Source organism: Crocodylus porosus, unplaced genomic scaffold, assembly GCF_001723895.1.
Source record: "Crocodylus porosus isolate Cpor-Errol unplaced genomic scaffold, CroPor_comp1, whole genome shotgun sequence".
Lineage (NCBI taxonomy): Eukaryota > Metazoa > Chordata > Crocodylia > Crocodylidae > Crocodylus > Crocodylus porosus.
Window position 1 is genome coordinate 225,588,545 of NW_017728886.1, and position 16,304 is coordinate 225,604,848.

Consider the following 16,304-nt stretch of genomic DNA (forward strand, 5'->3'; position numbering starts at 1 on the left):
GGACAAAAGCAGGTAACTGTATGAGGTTTGGAGATATGTAAAGATACTACTAATGTCCAGGGCCTCCGTCCAGGGACCCTGACATCAAGCAAAGAGCCTGAGATTGGTATGGATCTTTTTGACTGAAGAGAGCAATAATGAAGAACTCATTAAAATGACTCTTTTAGTCATAAGATAGAGAACACTTTCAGATAAGAAACACAGGAGTAAGGAAACCTAGGAGAATTAGGACATTTTATTTTTACACTGTATATTTCCCCAGATTTAAAATCTTCCAGATTCTTCTATGGATGTAGAGACAAGATAAAAGCAGAATTTCTTTATTCACTGCAAAGAAGATTTTATTTTTTTTTTGTTACAGTCCCAAGGAAATTATTTATGTATATATGGAGTGATGGGTTGCCAAAGGACTTTTTATAAGAAAATTATTGCACATAGACTATATATTTTAGTGAAGCTTAGGTTAATTATGAACCAGGCTAGGTTTGAAACTATAAATAGTAGGGGTACAATGATAGAGATTTTTGGGACCAATACTGATAGCTGATATTTAAGGAGACTTATCGGCCAATACTGATCTGATTTCTGATACAGCTGCCTCCAGCTGGAAAGTCTAGTGTGGTGGAGTGGAGGGGAGGGGTGTGGTCGGATAGATCAATGGCCCCCCTGATGAGGTAGGGGGCAGGGCGAAGGGGGGTTGGCTCCCGCCACTGCTTGCACCCTGAGAGGGTGGAGGGGAGGGAAGAGTGTGCCCCCAGAGCTGCATGGGGCAGAATGGGGTGTACTGCAGCTGGGGCTACATGGGGCTTTTCTTGGCAGGGGCTAGGCTCAGAGTGGGCGCTGGCAGCACTGGAAGGATGCTGTATCCACCCCAAATGTCATCACCGCTCTGCTCTCAGGGCTGCCACTGCCAGCCACAACCCCAGCTCAAAGCCCTGCATCCACGCACACTCCGGGAAGAGCCAGAGGAATGCTGGGCAGCTGACGGTGGCAGTGCTGGGAACTGAGCTGCGGTGAAATTTGGGTTGGATGCAGCATCCTCCCAGTGCCACCGGAGCCCTTTCCAATTCCAGACCCCAACAAGAAGCCTGCGCAGCTCCAGCTGCAGCCCGCCCCATCCCACCCCACACAGATCCCAGGGCACGCTCCCCCGTCCTCTCAGAGTGCAACCAGTGGCAGAAGCTGCCCTTCCCCCAACCTGCCTGGGCAGCGCCTGCCCCCAAACCCTCCCTCAGCGTGGGAGGCGTTAATCTGCCCCCCATGCCCCTTCCCCTTCCACCATACCAGACTGACCAGTTGGAGGCATCTCTCCACACTGCCAGCTGTGCTCCATGGTGCCTGAGTGCTGCGCTGCAGCTGCGCACAGCATGAACATTTATCAGCCAAATTATTAACCCCACTGTGCCGACATCAGATACAGCAAATTTTCTTTATATCGGTACCAATTCAATATCGGACAGATGTATCAGTGCACCTCTAGTAAATAAAAGAAAAAAAGTATTATTAAGTAGGCAAGAGGTTTGGTGAAGCAACAGCTGAACAACAAATGGAGATAGGGTGTCCATCAAACCAATCAACCAAAAAAACCTCACAGCTCAAGTGCCAAGGACATAACTTGCTTTGCAGTGTAGCTGCAAACTGTGCTACCATTTGTTACAAAAATAAATGTAGACTATTGGCATGATAATGAAACATACTGACATATTGGTAGTTTTAACATGACAGGCCTCATAGCTTCAGCAAAAAGAATTAAGTAGTATAAAAACAGGTGCAATTTTGGAAGGGGACCTCTAGTTTGAAGTGCACCCTTATACTCTTTTGGAGCCCACTCTTATGCCTACACGAACTGCCGAATTAACAACACTTTGTTAAGGGGACATACTGCTTCTTTTGTCTTACTATAACCATATAGAAATGTTGGGACATCATGGTAGAGTGGTTAAGGTATCTTGCTATGATTCCAGGGGCACAAATTCAAGGTATATCCATTCAGTCTGTGGGACCTAATGTGATATTGGCCAGCCATATCGCTCTCATTTGCGCTGTAGGATTCAGGAACTGGTGTGCCTTAATCACATCAGCCCAATGGCCTATTGATTTTATACATAAGTTCTAACCTGGCATTAGAAGTTATTCAATACAGATCTTCTGAGAGGTGTTTACATGGCAACAGTGCTGTTTTTAAGTCTTTTGGCATCCTCAAGGTAAGTTTTTATTTGGGCTTTATTTGGGCCTAATCCAGTAGTATAGTAAACAAAAAATTAAAAAGCATGAAGCAGGAGAAAACGTAACAAATTGGCAACTCATGCAAGATCATGACTATGCTCATGAAAATACATGTTCATGTCTTACGCGCTAATTGCTTCAAAATACCTAATTGCCTGAATAAAAACCCTGCCCCATTTTTTTCAAGAAAAGATTCCAGCAAAGTTAGACTTAGTAAACATGTTGCAAATAAATGTATTCTGGAGATTCATATGTGAATAAAAAGCAAAACAAATCAGAATTTGCTAAGGTCTGGTAGGCTGGGCTCATCTTCCCTGCTGTACATCTCTTTTTACGATACAAAGATTTGGAAAAACTCTTATCTGCCTACAGAGCATAGAAAGAACATGCAAAATGTTGGGTCAGGTCTTTCCATGTTCTGGTTCCTGTCTCTATTTGGTAATTAAGCCTGAGCATAAACACTGTCTGGCTGATAAAAAGACTAAAAACACAGCGTGGGAAGTCCTTATCAGCCTACCTTTTATTGCTTTAATTAGAATTATTGCAAAGCTCAACTTCTTCCTAGTATATTCCATAGCCCATCTTGGAGTTTTCATAATTGAGTATTTTACAGTTTTAGATCAAGGTGAAGAGCTGTGAGCATGATATTGCCCAGTGTCAGCCTCTGGGATACATTACAAGCAGCCAGCTAAATAAACATCTAGAATATTGTGTTGATTTCATTTATAAGGCTCTCCCTTTACTGATTACTGGTGTTTAATAGTTTTCTCTGTTAATAACATACAAATGAAGAACTTTTCTCAAATATGGAAGACTATGCCATGAAAGCCAAAACAAACAAACAAAAAAGACTAAAACTGAGCTAATTATATTGCCAAATGTTAATATTTTCCATTTTCTGGCCTCCTGTCAATAAATGGCATCAAGCCAACGCATTCTCTTCTCCTGACTCTACAGACCTCTGCCTAAAGACTAAGTCTTCACAATCCAGCCACAGTCTTTTGATTTCATTTAACAGCATTTCTCACCTTTAAAATGGATACAGGGATATTTCTGTCCTCAAGCACATCTTTATGGTAATGTTCTTAAGAAGGCATTTCATATAGCAAACCTGAGGAATTGAGTCCTCATTTTAGACTAGATTTTAGAGTGACTGGACATGAAGTAAACAGAGGTTGTACTCACAATATGTGGGCAAATACAGTCAAGGGAAGTGTTGGGAGACCTAAAGACACATATTCTCTTAAGGTCCATCAGCAGAGGCTGTAGTAGTTGTGGGAAAGTCTGATGTGCATTTCACAAGTGAATCTATTGCCAAAAATGAGTCTCACAGAAGGAAGGGGTTAAAAATATAGAAGTTGGATGCTGACCATCTGCAGGATAAATAGATATGGAATTTTGGGGGAGGGTATGAAGTGAAACAAATCAGCAACTGACTTATTTCAGCTACAATTTTAGCATCATTAATTGCTCAATATTACACCAAGTACACCTTCTGCTTGACCTGTATAGTGCAGTTAACTTTACCTTTCTAACAAATATAGATCAACATGTGTGTGTGTGTTGGTGTGCATGTGTGCCTGTGCTGAAAAAAAAAAGAGAAAAACTTCAACATATTTCTCTCCCCAGGTACAAAATAAGAAAACAAACAACACAGAGGTTAGTCACGCTGCTCAATACAATACTGGAAGAAACCTGTGTGTGCTGCATTAGAACCTGCATAGAAGAGAGATCCAGTATAAAAAAAAATGAACGCTATAAGAAATAGCAGTTATATGACAGTAATTCAGAGAATAGTTTAATCTTAAGACCTGACTCTTTGCCTAGGGACAGACATTACACATTAACTGGTTTAAGCGATCAGAAACTGGTTTAAACCAGTAACAAACCAGACATTCAGTGCACATAAATCCATTTCAAAATAGCCAAAACCAATTTGAGATAAATCTGGCTGAACGTAGTATCAGATGTAACTGATTTGCCTTAAACCAGTTTATGCAAAGTCTGTCCCAGAGCTGTTCCTGGTTTAAGATAAACCAGACACCCCCAGCATCCCAGCATGCTCTCTGGGCTTGGCTCCAAGGACAGCTGGAGCATGAAGCTCAGCTAGGCATGGTGTGGGTATGGGTGTGAGGGTGGGGGGTGTACGGACCCCCACACACCTCCCCATAGCATGCAGCCCCCACTGCCTTGCAGCAGCAGCAGGCAGGGAGGTCAGGGTGCTTGTGCCCGGCACAGGCATGACTCCAGCCAGCAATGTGCAAGGGGAGGGAGCGGAGCCTGCTCCATTGCCGGGGCTCTGCTCCCCACACCTGCAGCTCCAGCACTCATAGTGGGGCAAACCCCACACTGGAGCCTGCTGCCTCCCTCACTCCCTGCTGTGCAGATCCCCACACTTGGTCCAGAGTGGAGGGAGCCCTGTCCCCTGCTTCTGCATGGAGTCCAGTATGGGGCTTCCCCACTGTGAGTGCTGAGCTACAAATGTCCGGCGCTGAGCCACTGTGATAGATGCAGCCAGTGCTGCACTGGGGGAGTCTGACTTAATGGTGGTGGAGGGGGAGGAGGAGATAAAAGAGCCCCACCCTGAACAGGGCCCCCCTCCTGACCCCACGGAGGTGTGGGAGAGGGAGAAGGGAGAAGAGTTCCCCTCTGGGGCCAGGCAGCCCTGTGTGCTGGGAATGTTCCCGGCTGTCAGGAAGCTGCTGGGGCAGGCCTGGCGGGACCTGGACATGCCCCTGCCCTCCTCAGCTCAGCTCCCCTGTGGAATCAAGGGCTGCTCTAGCGCCCCTGGGCTTCTGGCCTGAGCCACTGCTTGCATGTGCCTGCATTTCCTTAATGGAAATGGAATGTCTATCCCATTAGAAAGTGATTCATTCCCTGAGGTTAAACTAACCTGCAAAGACTGAATCAATTCAGGCTCAGGCTTTTTGAATGTCTGTTCCTAGCCTACATTATCAGAAATGACGGCCATTCAGTGAACATAAACCACTTTGAAAATGGCTGAAACCAGTTTGAGAGAAACCTGGTTGAATGTAGTATCACACTTTACTGATTGAACTCAAACTGGCTTATGCAATGTTTCTCCAAAACCCCTTCCTGGTTTAACTTAAACCAGACTCCACCCAAATCCTGCCATGCTCTCTGGGCCAGGCTCTCTACTCCAGCCCAGCAGGGCTGGCCCCGCCCCCCTGCTCCCCATCCAGAGCACAGACAGGCAGGGGTGGGGGTCTGGCCAGATGCTGGCTGGGAGGGGAGCAAACAAGAAGTTTAGCCCTCCTCCTCCCTCCCCTGTTCCACCACCATGGATCTGCACTTCTCCATGCTGGCTGCTCCAGCAGAGGGGGCATGCCCAGTCCGGGCAGTAGCCTTGGCTGAACTGGCCAGGGAGGGGGTTTAATTTCTCCTTTTCTGTCCCACCAACAGGGACCAGAAGCAGGTCCCTTGGCAGTCCTCCTTCGCTCTGCAGCAGGGGACTGGGTGGGGCCAGATGCCATCTGGTAGGGCCCCTGAGGCAGAAGGGGCAGGGGCATGTATTCCCCCCTCTACCCCCACTGCCCCCAGAAGACCACAGCCAGGTATTTTTGCCCTGACCTCCACTGCTTGCTCACTGCTTGGGGCAAGTGGTGTGGAATAAGTTCCCTGCTGCCCCCTCCACTAGCTGCAAGAGGGAGGGGGAATAACTCCCTCTCTGTACTCTACTTAATGGGCCCTGCTGGCTGGCTTCTGGCCACACCCCCAACCAGACACTTCAGTGGTGAGAGGGCAGGGCTCTTGATGGGGGCAGCAGACCCTGTCATGGTGTTGGGGAGCTCAAGCTCCTTCCTGGTTTGGGGGGGGACCACACTGTGGGGTGGGCAGAGCTATGGCAGACTGTGCATGGCAGCACTGGGGCTTGAAGTGGGCCAGAGCTCCCCCCAGCATCACTGTTGCCATAGTCCACAGCAGCTTTACCCACCCTCCAGTGCAGCCACCTTGCCAGGAAGGGGCTTGTGCTCTGGGAAACTGTGACAGGGGCTGCTGTCCCCGTCACAATTGCTTTGCCTTTACCAATCCAGCGGCTGGGTGGGGGTGAGGCCAGAGCCGGCCAACAGGGCCCCTTAGGCAGGGAGCGGGCTTTTTTTACCATTTGTCCTAGGCGCAGAGCAGGTGGTGGCGGCGGTGGGCAGGGCGGGTAGTCCCAGCTGCAGTCCCCTGGGGGCAGTGAGGGTAGAGGAGGGAATAAGCCCCCTCCCTGCACCCTCTGCCTCAGGGGTCCCGCCAACCGGCATCTGGCTGTGCCTGGTCCTGCCGCTGCAGCAGTAAGGGCGGACTACCCGGAAGTCCCTGCTGGTGGGGCAGAGAGGGGGGAACCCTCTCTGGCCCGTTCAGCCAAGGTTACTGCCCAAGCTGGCCAAGGCCCAACCCCCCCACCCCCCACACGCAGCTTTCCTGCAGCTGAGGGTGCTCTGTAGCACCCTCAAGCACCTGGCCTGAGCAGCTGCAGGCATGTGCCTACATTTCCTCAGTCCAGAGGGAATGTCAGGGCAATTGCAAATCGATCCAACCTAGGCAGGTTAGACCAACCTGCAAAGACTGAATCAATTCAGGCTCCGGGTTTTGAAGGCCGTCACTAGCCTTTATGCCTACATGAAGTGTGACATGACCACTGTTGAGTCACAAAGCTCTCAGGGGAGTTAGTTTTCATGATGTCAGCGGTTTGCATTTCCATAAGCATATATCTGCTCCACTGTGTCAAGCACGCTGGCAGCAAAGTGAAATTTATCAGAAGCTGATCTATGCAGTTCAGAGATCACAACTGTTGTACATTTTAATTGGCTATTAGCAAAGTTTGTGCACTGAAATCTGTACTGAATACATTCTAAGCATGTTTCAATAAACAATAGGCTAGGGACAGAAATTACATATAAACTAGTATAAGTTTACGGCAATTCTTCTGTTGCAAAGAATTCAAAGGCCATGTCCAGGCCAGCACAGCTGTGCGGTATGTGGTGCTGCAAACACATCTGTGGTGCCACATACTGCACATTCCGTTGTTCTCCGCATTGCAGAGGAGCAGCGCAGAGGGTTTTTTCTTGACCCCTGGATATAAAAAAAGCAGGGTGGTGCACATGGTGGCAGTGCATGACACCTGAAGCTACAGCCTGGCCAGCCAGAGCTGCACTCCACTGCTGGCCAGGCTCCACACAGCAGGGTCACTGCTGGTGCAGTCCCAGGAGGCCCCCCGTGAGCCCAGGTAAGGCTGCTGGTGCCAGCCCAGTGTTATCCCCAGCCTTCCCTACCCCACCCAGGGTACCTTGTGTGCCAGAGCGTGCATGGCACAGGTGTTCCCCAGGGACAACTAGCAGCTGCACAAGGTGCACCGCCACTAGTTGTGCTTGGGGAACCAAATGTCCATGCATGTCTATATGCAGCCAGAAAGACGACACCAGGTCCAAATGTTTTTAATGTTAAATATTCTTATTTGAAATTTCTAGGCTTATCTTATGAATCTCTGAGTTTATCTTTCCACACCTAACAGTGCTAACATTGTGTACCTCCCTGTGGTAACCTTTAAAGTAGGGTGCACAAGATGATCCATTGGGGTGCGTGGAAGAAAATACTAGAACTTCTATTTATATTTCTATAAATATACATATATTGGGGGTGCATGCTCAAAATGTTTTTACCAATAGGGGTGCGCAATCAAAAAAGTTTGGAGACCACTGCTTTAAAGGATGTCAATGAACTCCAGAATCACTGGTCCACTCCAAGCAGCTATCACCAGATAGCAGATCATTTCTATGCTCTGGTCCTTTATAAAATTATACAAAGGATATATAAAAAGTGTGTCCAAGGCCTAAGGACTGAGTTTTTATACCTTGCTCAGATAAAAACCATAAAAAGTGAAAGTGCCCGAGCACAGTTTCTAAGTTCCTATCTATATTAAAAAGCTTTACATATTTATGTAGACCTATTTAAAACATTTAAAACAAAATGATCTAGTTAAACTGGTGCACACTTTACCCACCAAATCTTTATCCATGATGTCATGATTGGCAAGTGTCTTCCTCTTTACTCTGCTCACAGTCATCTTTAGGATTACACCTGAGAGCTTCTAATATTTAATAGGAATTATGTTTATAATAAAACATACAATAAAGATAGGAAGAGATTGATGGAAACTATGAGAGAAAAATATGCAAGGAAATCTTACAGAAGAGAAACAGACAGTTAAGTGTCAAGGAATATATCAAATATATTTTTGGCTGTGTTTTTAAGTAATATAGATTTGGTACCTATATCTGCTATCTCTGCATCTTAGTCATAAATCTAGGCTGATGGGGATATTCTTTCATTCCTCTGGCAGACAGGGAGCAGTAACCAATGACTGCAGAGATTTATCACAATTCTCTCTTCTTTCTCCCAGCTACCATCTGCCATAAGGAAGTTTTTGAGCACAACTAACAGTTCGGAATATAACGCTGATGGGTTAGAGGCTGACAGAGAACACAAGGAAGCTACAGGAACTTGATCCAGTACGTAAGTCTTGAGGGTTTAAAAAAAAATGTGGTGATTCAGTTCCACCGATTCTTAAATTGTTGGAACTGATAACAGGAGTTCCTATAAGCAACTTCAACTTCAGGATAGGGAATTCAGTCCCTGCTCTCACACTCCTGATTTCCTCCTTCAGAAATGGCAAACATCAAAGACTGACTTGGTATTTGTCTGTCTACCCTAGGGAGAACACTTTAAACTTACACTGAACTGTACATTTCTATATTTACAACCAGCCCCATCACCAAAGCTTTAAAGGTGATAGAATTTCAAGGACTTGGTCTCCAAAAAATGCATATTTTTGGGTGTCTTGATTTTGCTGCTTTCCCACCAGTTTAACAACTTCCACTTTGTTGCTCTAAACACAACTTGATTTGGGGTCTCTCTCCTTCCCTATTCCCTCAACGGATTTTAATCAGTGTGGAGCCACAGCTCAGTTGACTCTAAGGGAAGCTAGAGTCATTGTAAATAATACATGATGATGACTAATGGAATGGTTCAAAATATTTGCATGATTCTAAGTATATTATATAGGAAGACAGTGAGGGAGGGTTCAGAGTTACTCCTCATACCTAGGTAGACCTCAGAGATGCACCTTTTTTTTCTTAAATTGTGCAACTGTATAAGTATACTACTTTTCTTTGCCCCCCATTTATACATTTCCATGTGGAACAAGGTCAGTAAATGTTATCTAAATGATCTGAACAGATATACCAAAGATGACTCCTTGTTATTTACAGATACTGCAAAATACAGGCAACAGATGTCAAGTCTTCAGTGGCCTGAAGACATACAGTCTCCTTTGCCTCAGGACAGGCAAAGCATCTGCTGTTTACCTTATGAATGTACATGGTATATGACACAATAGTAACCTACAGTGGTTTGGAAGGCCTCTGGAACCTGGGACTTCGCATGACTGGAATTTATTACAGCTGCTATAGGACTGGCTCTTCAGTGACTCTGCTAATCCCCTGACATCTCCACACTGTTATTTTATTATGGCTCATAGTGTTTAAACATCCAAACAGATAAAACAGATAAGATGAAGATGTTCTGTTGGAGAGGTGGGTTAATGACTTTTTTCCAAAAACATTAATAAAAACATTTTTAAATATATATTTTTCTTAAAAATAATCCTGGTTAAACTGTAATCTTTATATAATACAAAATATGTTAACTCCCAAACATCCTAATCTTTTAAATATTTAAATGAAAAATAAATATGCTGAATCCATGAGCCTCTAGGAAAAACTTCAAGCAACAGAACAGGCTACCTAAAGAAGTTGTGGAATCCCTATCTCTAGACATTTGCAGGAATAGGTGAGACAGACACTTGGCTGGGATGGTTTAGTCAGGGATGATTCTGCCTTGAACAGGGTGCTGGAATAGATAACATTGTGAGGTCCCTTCCAGCCCTACATTCCTATGATCCTAAATATTGCACAAAAGCTCGTTCACTGTGCACTCTGTATTGTGGAGCACAAAGGGTGTAAAGGTACAAGAGACTGGCAAAGTCATCATAGGAGTTGATTCCCAATGGCATCATCATAAATCACTAAGGCTAGGGACAGACATTACACATAAACCTGTTTAAGTGATCAGAAACTGGTTTAAACCTGTAACAGAACAGATGTTCAGTGCACATGAACCAGTTTCAAAATGGCCGAAATTAGTTTGACATAAACCTGGTTGAATGCAGTATCAGACTTAACTGATTTGGCTCAAACTGATTTATGCAGTGTCCGTCCCAGACCCCTTGTTGGTTTAAGATAAATCAGACTCCCCCAGCATCCTGACATGCTCTCTGGGATGGGTGGAGCTCTCTGCTCCAGAGCAGGACTGGTCCCACCCCTCTACTCCCTGTCTGCAGCTCCAGAGACATGCAGGCTGTTCCCCCTCTCTACTTTCTGCTAAGCAGGAGTTCCCTCCTCCACTCCTCCCCAGCATCCCTCTGCCTTGCTGAGGAGGTGTCTATGTATTAGCTAGTGGACCTCATGACCACATGCTGGTTACAGTCCCTGCTGAATCCACAGGTAGAATCAACAGGCAGAATCAACAAGTAGCTGGTAATGTGTCTCTGTTGTTTTCTTAATTAGGTGATAAACACTGTTATCAATTCCCTGCTGGGATAATCATAGTGTTCTTCTGTAGCCTAACTATGCCCCCACTCAGCTCAGTACTGTAGAAGGGAAGAGAGGGCTGCTCTAGTGCTCCCCGGCTTATAGCCTGAACCACTGTGGGCATGCGCCTGCATTTCTGGGATGTCTATTTGGTTACAGAACTGATTTAGTCTAGTCAGGTTAGACTAACCTGCAAAGATTGAATCAATTCAGGCTCAGGCTTTTTGAATGTCTGTCCCTAGCCATAAGGATCATCTATGGAGCCCTTCCTAGGTAGTCTCATGCTCCTATTTCATACTCTGTCAGAGTTCTGATATGCTCAGCTCACACAGAGAAAACAAAATATGATGGTAATAAATGACAGACTATGATATATGCATGTGTGAGCTATATACATATATCTCAGTTCTCCCTATATATATATATATATATATATATAGGGGCTCAGTTCTCAAATTTACATATAAATGTATGCATCCAAAACACCTAAGGCAGAAGGCAGGCAGGGTAGCACCTTAGGCCACCTCTATATATTATACTTAAGGCATGATTAACTAGGTAATCATGTCTTAAGTTGTGACCCAATTACATGTTCAACCAATTAGCCGCGTGAAAGAACAATGAATAAGCTACAAAATTATTCCACAAAAAATGTGTAATAACTTTGTAGGTTGTTCAAATGATGCCATTAATTGAATATGTGGCCAAGTGCTCCCTTGTGGCTGGGAGCCCCAGCAACTGAGAGGCTCCCAGCCACCGGGGTGTAGCACCCACTGCCACCCCCACAATTGACAGGGCTTGCAGTGGTGGCAGTGGTGTCAGCTGCAGGGCTTGCAACAGGTAAAATGCTGCCTCCCACTATGCGCCTCATAACATGCGGGGCTTGCAGCAGAGGCAGTGGGGAGAATGCAACTGCCGTTGCAAGGTCCACACCTCATCAGGCTCACAGCAGCAGCAGCATTCCCAATGCTGACCCCACTGCAAGCCCCACAGGCCATGTTGAGTGAGCCCTCCCAAACTCCATCAGCTAAGAGACTTATAGCCAAGGAAGCTGGTGCAGGGGAATACCGGGATGGTGATCCCAGGTTCACCCTTCATTGGTGACAACATGCAACGAGAGCTTATGCACAATCCCACTATCAAACCTCCTGCTATGCATGCCTGGCATGGCAGGAGCAGTGATTGTGCAGATCACGCATTAGATTCCATCGCACCTGTACTTGCACATGTAGAGGGGCCCTTAGGCTAGGGGCAGACATTACACATAAACCAGTTTAAAGCTAAGGGAAGACAAACCCTGAGCCTGAACTGATTCAATGTTTGCAGGTTAGTCTAACTTGCAGAGAGTGAACTGGTTTGCAAGTGGATAGACATTAGGCACATGCCTACAGTGGCTCAAGCCAGAAGTCCAAGAGGGCTAGAGCAGCCCTCTCTTCCATGGGGAAGCTGAGCTGAGGAGTGGGGGCATGTCCCAGCATCTCCCTGACAGTCAGAAGCAATCCTGGCACACAGGGCTGCCCATCCCCAGAAGGGAACTTTCTCCTCTTCCCTCTCCCCCACTGCCGCAAGGCCAGGAGGGGGGCTCTGTTCAGTGTTGGGGGTGCTCTTCTCCCTCTTCCTCTCCTGCTACCACCATAGGATGGGGAAGGGGGCTCTGTGAGGCTGTTTGGCCACAAAGAGTGACTCTTTCTACTGCTTCTCCCCCACTGCTGCAGGGTGGGGAGGTGGGAGTTCTATGAGATGCTGCCCAGCCCCAGAGTAGGACTTCCCCCCCCACACTCCTCCCTTCCCCAGGGCAAGGGGAGGCTCTGTTCCATGCTGAAGGGAACTCTTCCCTTTCCTCTCCTCTCCCTGGGAGGGCAGTGGGAGCAGGGAGCTCAGCTGAGCAGGGTGTGGGTATGGGGGTGTAGGGATCCCCTCACACTCCCCCCATCGCATGCAGCCTCTACTGCCTGGCAGCAGCAGCGGCCAGGGATGTCAGGGCACTCATGACTGACACAGGCGTGGCTCTGGCCAGTGCTGGAGGAGGGAGCAGAGCTTGCCTTACCCCCGAGGCTCTGCTCCCCATTCCTATAGATCCAGCCCTCACAGTGGGGGAAGCCCAACACTGGAGGCTGCTGTCTTCCCTGCTTCTGGCTGAGCAATCCCCACACTCTGCTGGGAGTGGAGGGAGCCCTACCCCTGCTTCTCCACAGAGTCCAGTGTGGGACTTCCTCTCTTTGAGTGCAGCACTACAGGCACGCAGCGTGGAGTCCTGGGTTTAAGTTAAACTAGAGTCCCCCAGCATCCCAGATGCTTTACAGTCCTGGGCTGGGCTGTCTTCTCCAGAGAACAAGGGCTGGCCCAGCCCCTCTGCTCTCTAGCCAGAGCTCTGGCAGAGACTACAGGCACAGCAGGGTCTGTCTGGCTTCCCCCTGCCTCCCTTCCCCCACTTCACCACTCACTGATTAGTCAGAGATCCCTCCCTCCTTCCCTCCCATCTCCCACAGCACAGGCCCCAGCCCCACAGACCTTACTCAGCATGTGGTACGCTAGCAAATGCTGAGCGGTTTCTATGCGTGTGTCTCCTTAATTTCATTGGGACAGGACACAGGCAGACAGGCAAATGTCAGCTTAGGGTTTCCTGGAGTTAATCAACAGGCCAGCTGGTAATGTCCCTCTGTTCCTTCCTTGGAAAAATGCTGTTTAAGAAGAGCTTGAACTAATGAAAGAGGCTTTTATTTTCTTGAGGGGCTGCTCAACTCTGTGTTATCAGCTCCCTACTGCCTCCCTTGCCTGTCAGGTTTGCTGCAGACAGTATGAAGAAGCAGGGAGAGGGAGATTGAAAAGCTCAGTATCATCAATTGATGCATGCACTGCACACCACCCCTTTGCCTCAAAGTGCTAGCTGGGGCCTGGGTTCTGGCAACCCTCTGGCCCCTGGAGCAGTGAGTGGGGAAATGCCTTAGACGGTGCAAATAGAGTGGGGGTTTAAAGCCTTCCCTAATCAGTGCACGCTGCTGCGGCCTGGCCATGCCCTTCCTCAACTCAGGACTGTACAAGGGAAGGGAGGGCTGCTCTAGTATCCCCTGGCTTCTAGCCTGAGCCACTGCAGGCATGTACTTGCATTTCCTCAGTCCAGAGGGAATGTCTGTGCAGTTGCAAACTGATTCAATCTAGGCAGGTTAGACTAGCCTGCAAAGATTGAATCAATTCAGGCTCAGACTTTTTGAATATCTGTCCCTAGCCTTAGAGACTTTCTGGTTCAAAAAGGCAGAAAGTTTTGTAGCTTTTGATGAAGCTTGCTGTCTGTTTGCCTTCTGCCTGACTTCAGACTAACATAGCTAAAAATTATTTATATTCTTCATCTTTCACCCGAAAGGCATCCCTTTGAGTTTTCCCTCCTTTCTGATTCAACCTTCCTCAATTTTATTCTGGCTTAGAATGTTTTTTTTCTCTTATCACTATTCCCTTCCCCCTGGCACTACTTACCCCCAAAATTAGTAACATTTCTTTTATCATATGTAAAAGTTTAGGGATTACAGCCTCAATGTTTGGTGCCCAAAAATGTACATGCAATGTTACAACTGTTGCCCAACATCTTTTTTTAACAAGTTCAGGGCTGTGATATCAAACTGAGTTCCACACAGACCAACCACAAGTAAATTGGGGTCTGCATGAATGGAATGTCTATTTTCTTGAGATTTTCCAGCTGGTCTAATAAAAGGTATCATTTTGGAACCAAAAGTTCTAGTTTTTTGTATATCCATATGGAGCAAGCTGAAGAATGGACGCCCAAGAAAAAACAGCCATACATGAAGGGCAGGTAGCAAAGGATAGTTTTTGATATACACAATTATTTTTAACATACACACGCATAACCATCTCCCCACTTTGCCATATCTCCCACCTCATCAAATTTTTGCTCCCAGTATTTCTCTAACTTCTGCGTTTCTCCACATGGATTCTGCTCTCTCATAATTCTGTTACACAAACTCATTGTTACTATTTCCTACCTTGCCTTGACTTTACTGTCTGGAAGGAGGAGTATGTTATGTTCATTACCGCTTAACTGGATTCAAGCTACCAGTTTCTGCTCCTCTGTCAATAAAAACATTCTCTGCAACCATAAAAACAGATGCTTTCAGAAACATGGGTACTGTTCAATTGAGGAAGAGGAAGATTTTTCTTAAGTAATAGCCCCATTGTCCTTCTCTCTTCCATGAATCTTCTCTATTCATTCTTCAAAATATGAATAAGGGGAGCATGAAAGTACAGGTATTTTCCTTTACAACATGACTTATTTACTGATTTTGTAATCCATAGTGATAGACCACTGACTTGAGAATGGAGGAAATGTAATACTAAGATGAGGCAGCAGTAAATCTCATTTGCATTTGTCATTTCAGACTGGTGTATTAATAAACCCACACAAGCAAGGCATACTAAGAAATATCATAGCATCAAATCAATATATAAAAACAAAGACTGTGATGGTCAACTAAAAGCAACACTGTAATACAGCCATAACCTGGTCTGTACATGTTTCCTCCCAGTCAGGATTTGTTTTCTAAAATTTTCCCCTTGACTAGCAATGCATTAATTGATGAGCTTTAACAAAAGTAGGAAATCCAAACAAAAATGATAGGAACCATATATTTATTAAGGTATTACTAGCATTTGCAACAATTGTTTATCCTTTTTGAGGTACTCAACATTCAAATGATCTTCCCTAAGAGAGTTAACTGCTGCTGAAAATGAGCCTACTATCATTTTAAAGATTCACTGATTTATGGTTTTACAAAATAACCAAGCTGTTCTACTTTTTAAAACCACATAGAGCAGAAGAAAAAGAGGTAGAGGAAAACATTTAGTCAATAGTACATGTAGCACTTTAGTGCTAGATTCAACTTTAGCAGTTCAGTGAAATTTTCTGTTCTTCTATCATATTGTTAGATATTTCATAACTACTTCATAGGGACTACTGTACAAAAACCCTTACCAATGCTCCAAGACAAAAAGTATTTTAGCCACTGAGGTTTCATTATGCCTTAACAAACAAATCAAGGGTCACCAAACTTCTCATGTGCACTCACACTGTTTAGTGTTGTCTTTCGTTTCTCACAGTGTTGTGTAAAAACTGCCAGTCAGTCTCTTTCCTGAGAGTATTCCACTCCAACAAGAATAACTTCTCCTTTACATATATCAATGAATACACAAAAGCATATAGGATGTTATTTTTGCAAAATATGAATTACAGTAAATGAACACATGTATTATTTTTTCAGTAGTACCTATCATGGTATAACAATAATTTACATTTCTTAATTATCCAAATAGCAAAATCTTCCCTTATGGGAGGTTAATATATTAATTATACAACAGTATTCTTTCAGGGAGAGTATTCAACCACATTAACTAACCGTTTGCTCTTCAGCGTTCTCC

At 45.6% G+C, this 16,304-nt stretch overlaps 1 protein-coding gene and 1 long non-coding RNA gene across 3 annotated transcripts in view; both read right to left on the reverse strand.

Annotated features, from left to right (window-relative positions):
- Positions 1 to 16,304, reverse strand: part of MMP16 (matrix metallopeptidase 16) — a 287,844-nt gene that overhangs the window by 88,349 nt on the left and 183,191 nt on the right. The window lies entirely within an intron of this gene.
- On the reverse strand, positions 1,802 to 15,943 carry LOC109320182. The gene is made up of 3 exons (XR_002103743.1): positions 15,862 to 15,943; positions 12,565 to 12,569; positions 1,802 to 1,813 (listed from the first exon to the last, which is right to left on the reverse strand). It is a non-coding gene; the product is annotated as an uncharacterized LOC109320182 (long non-coding RNA).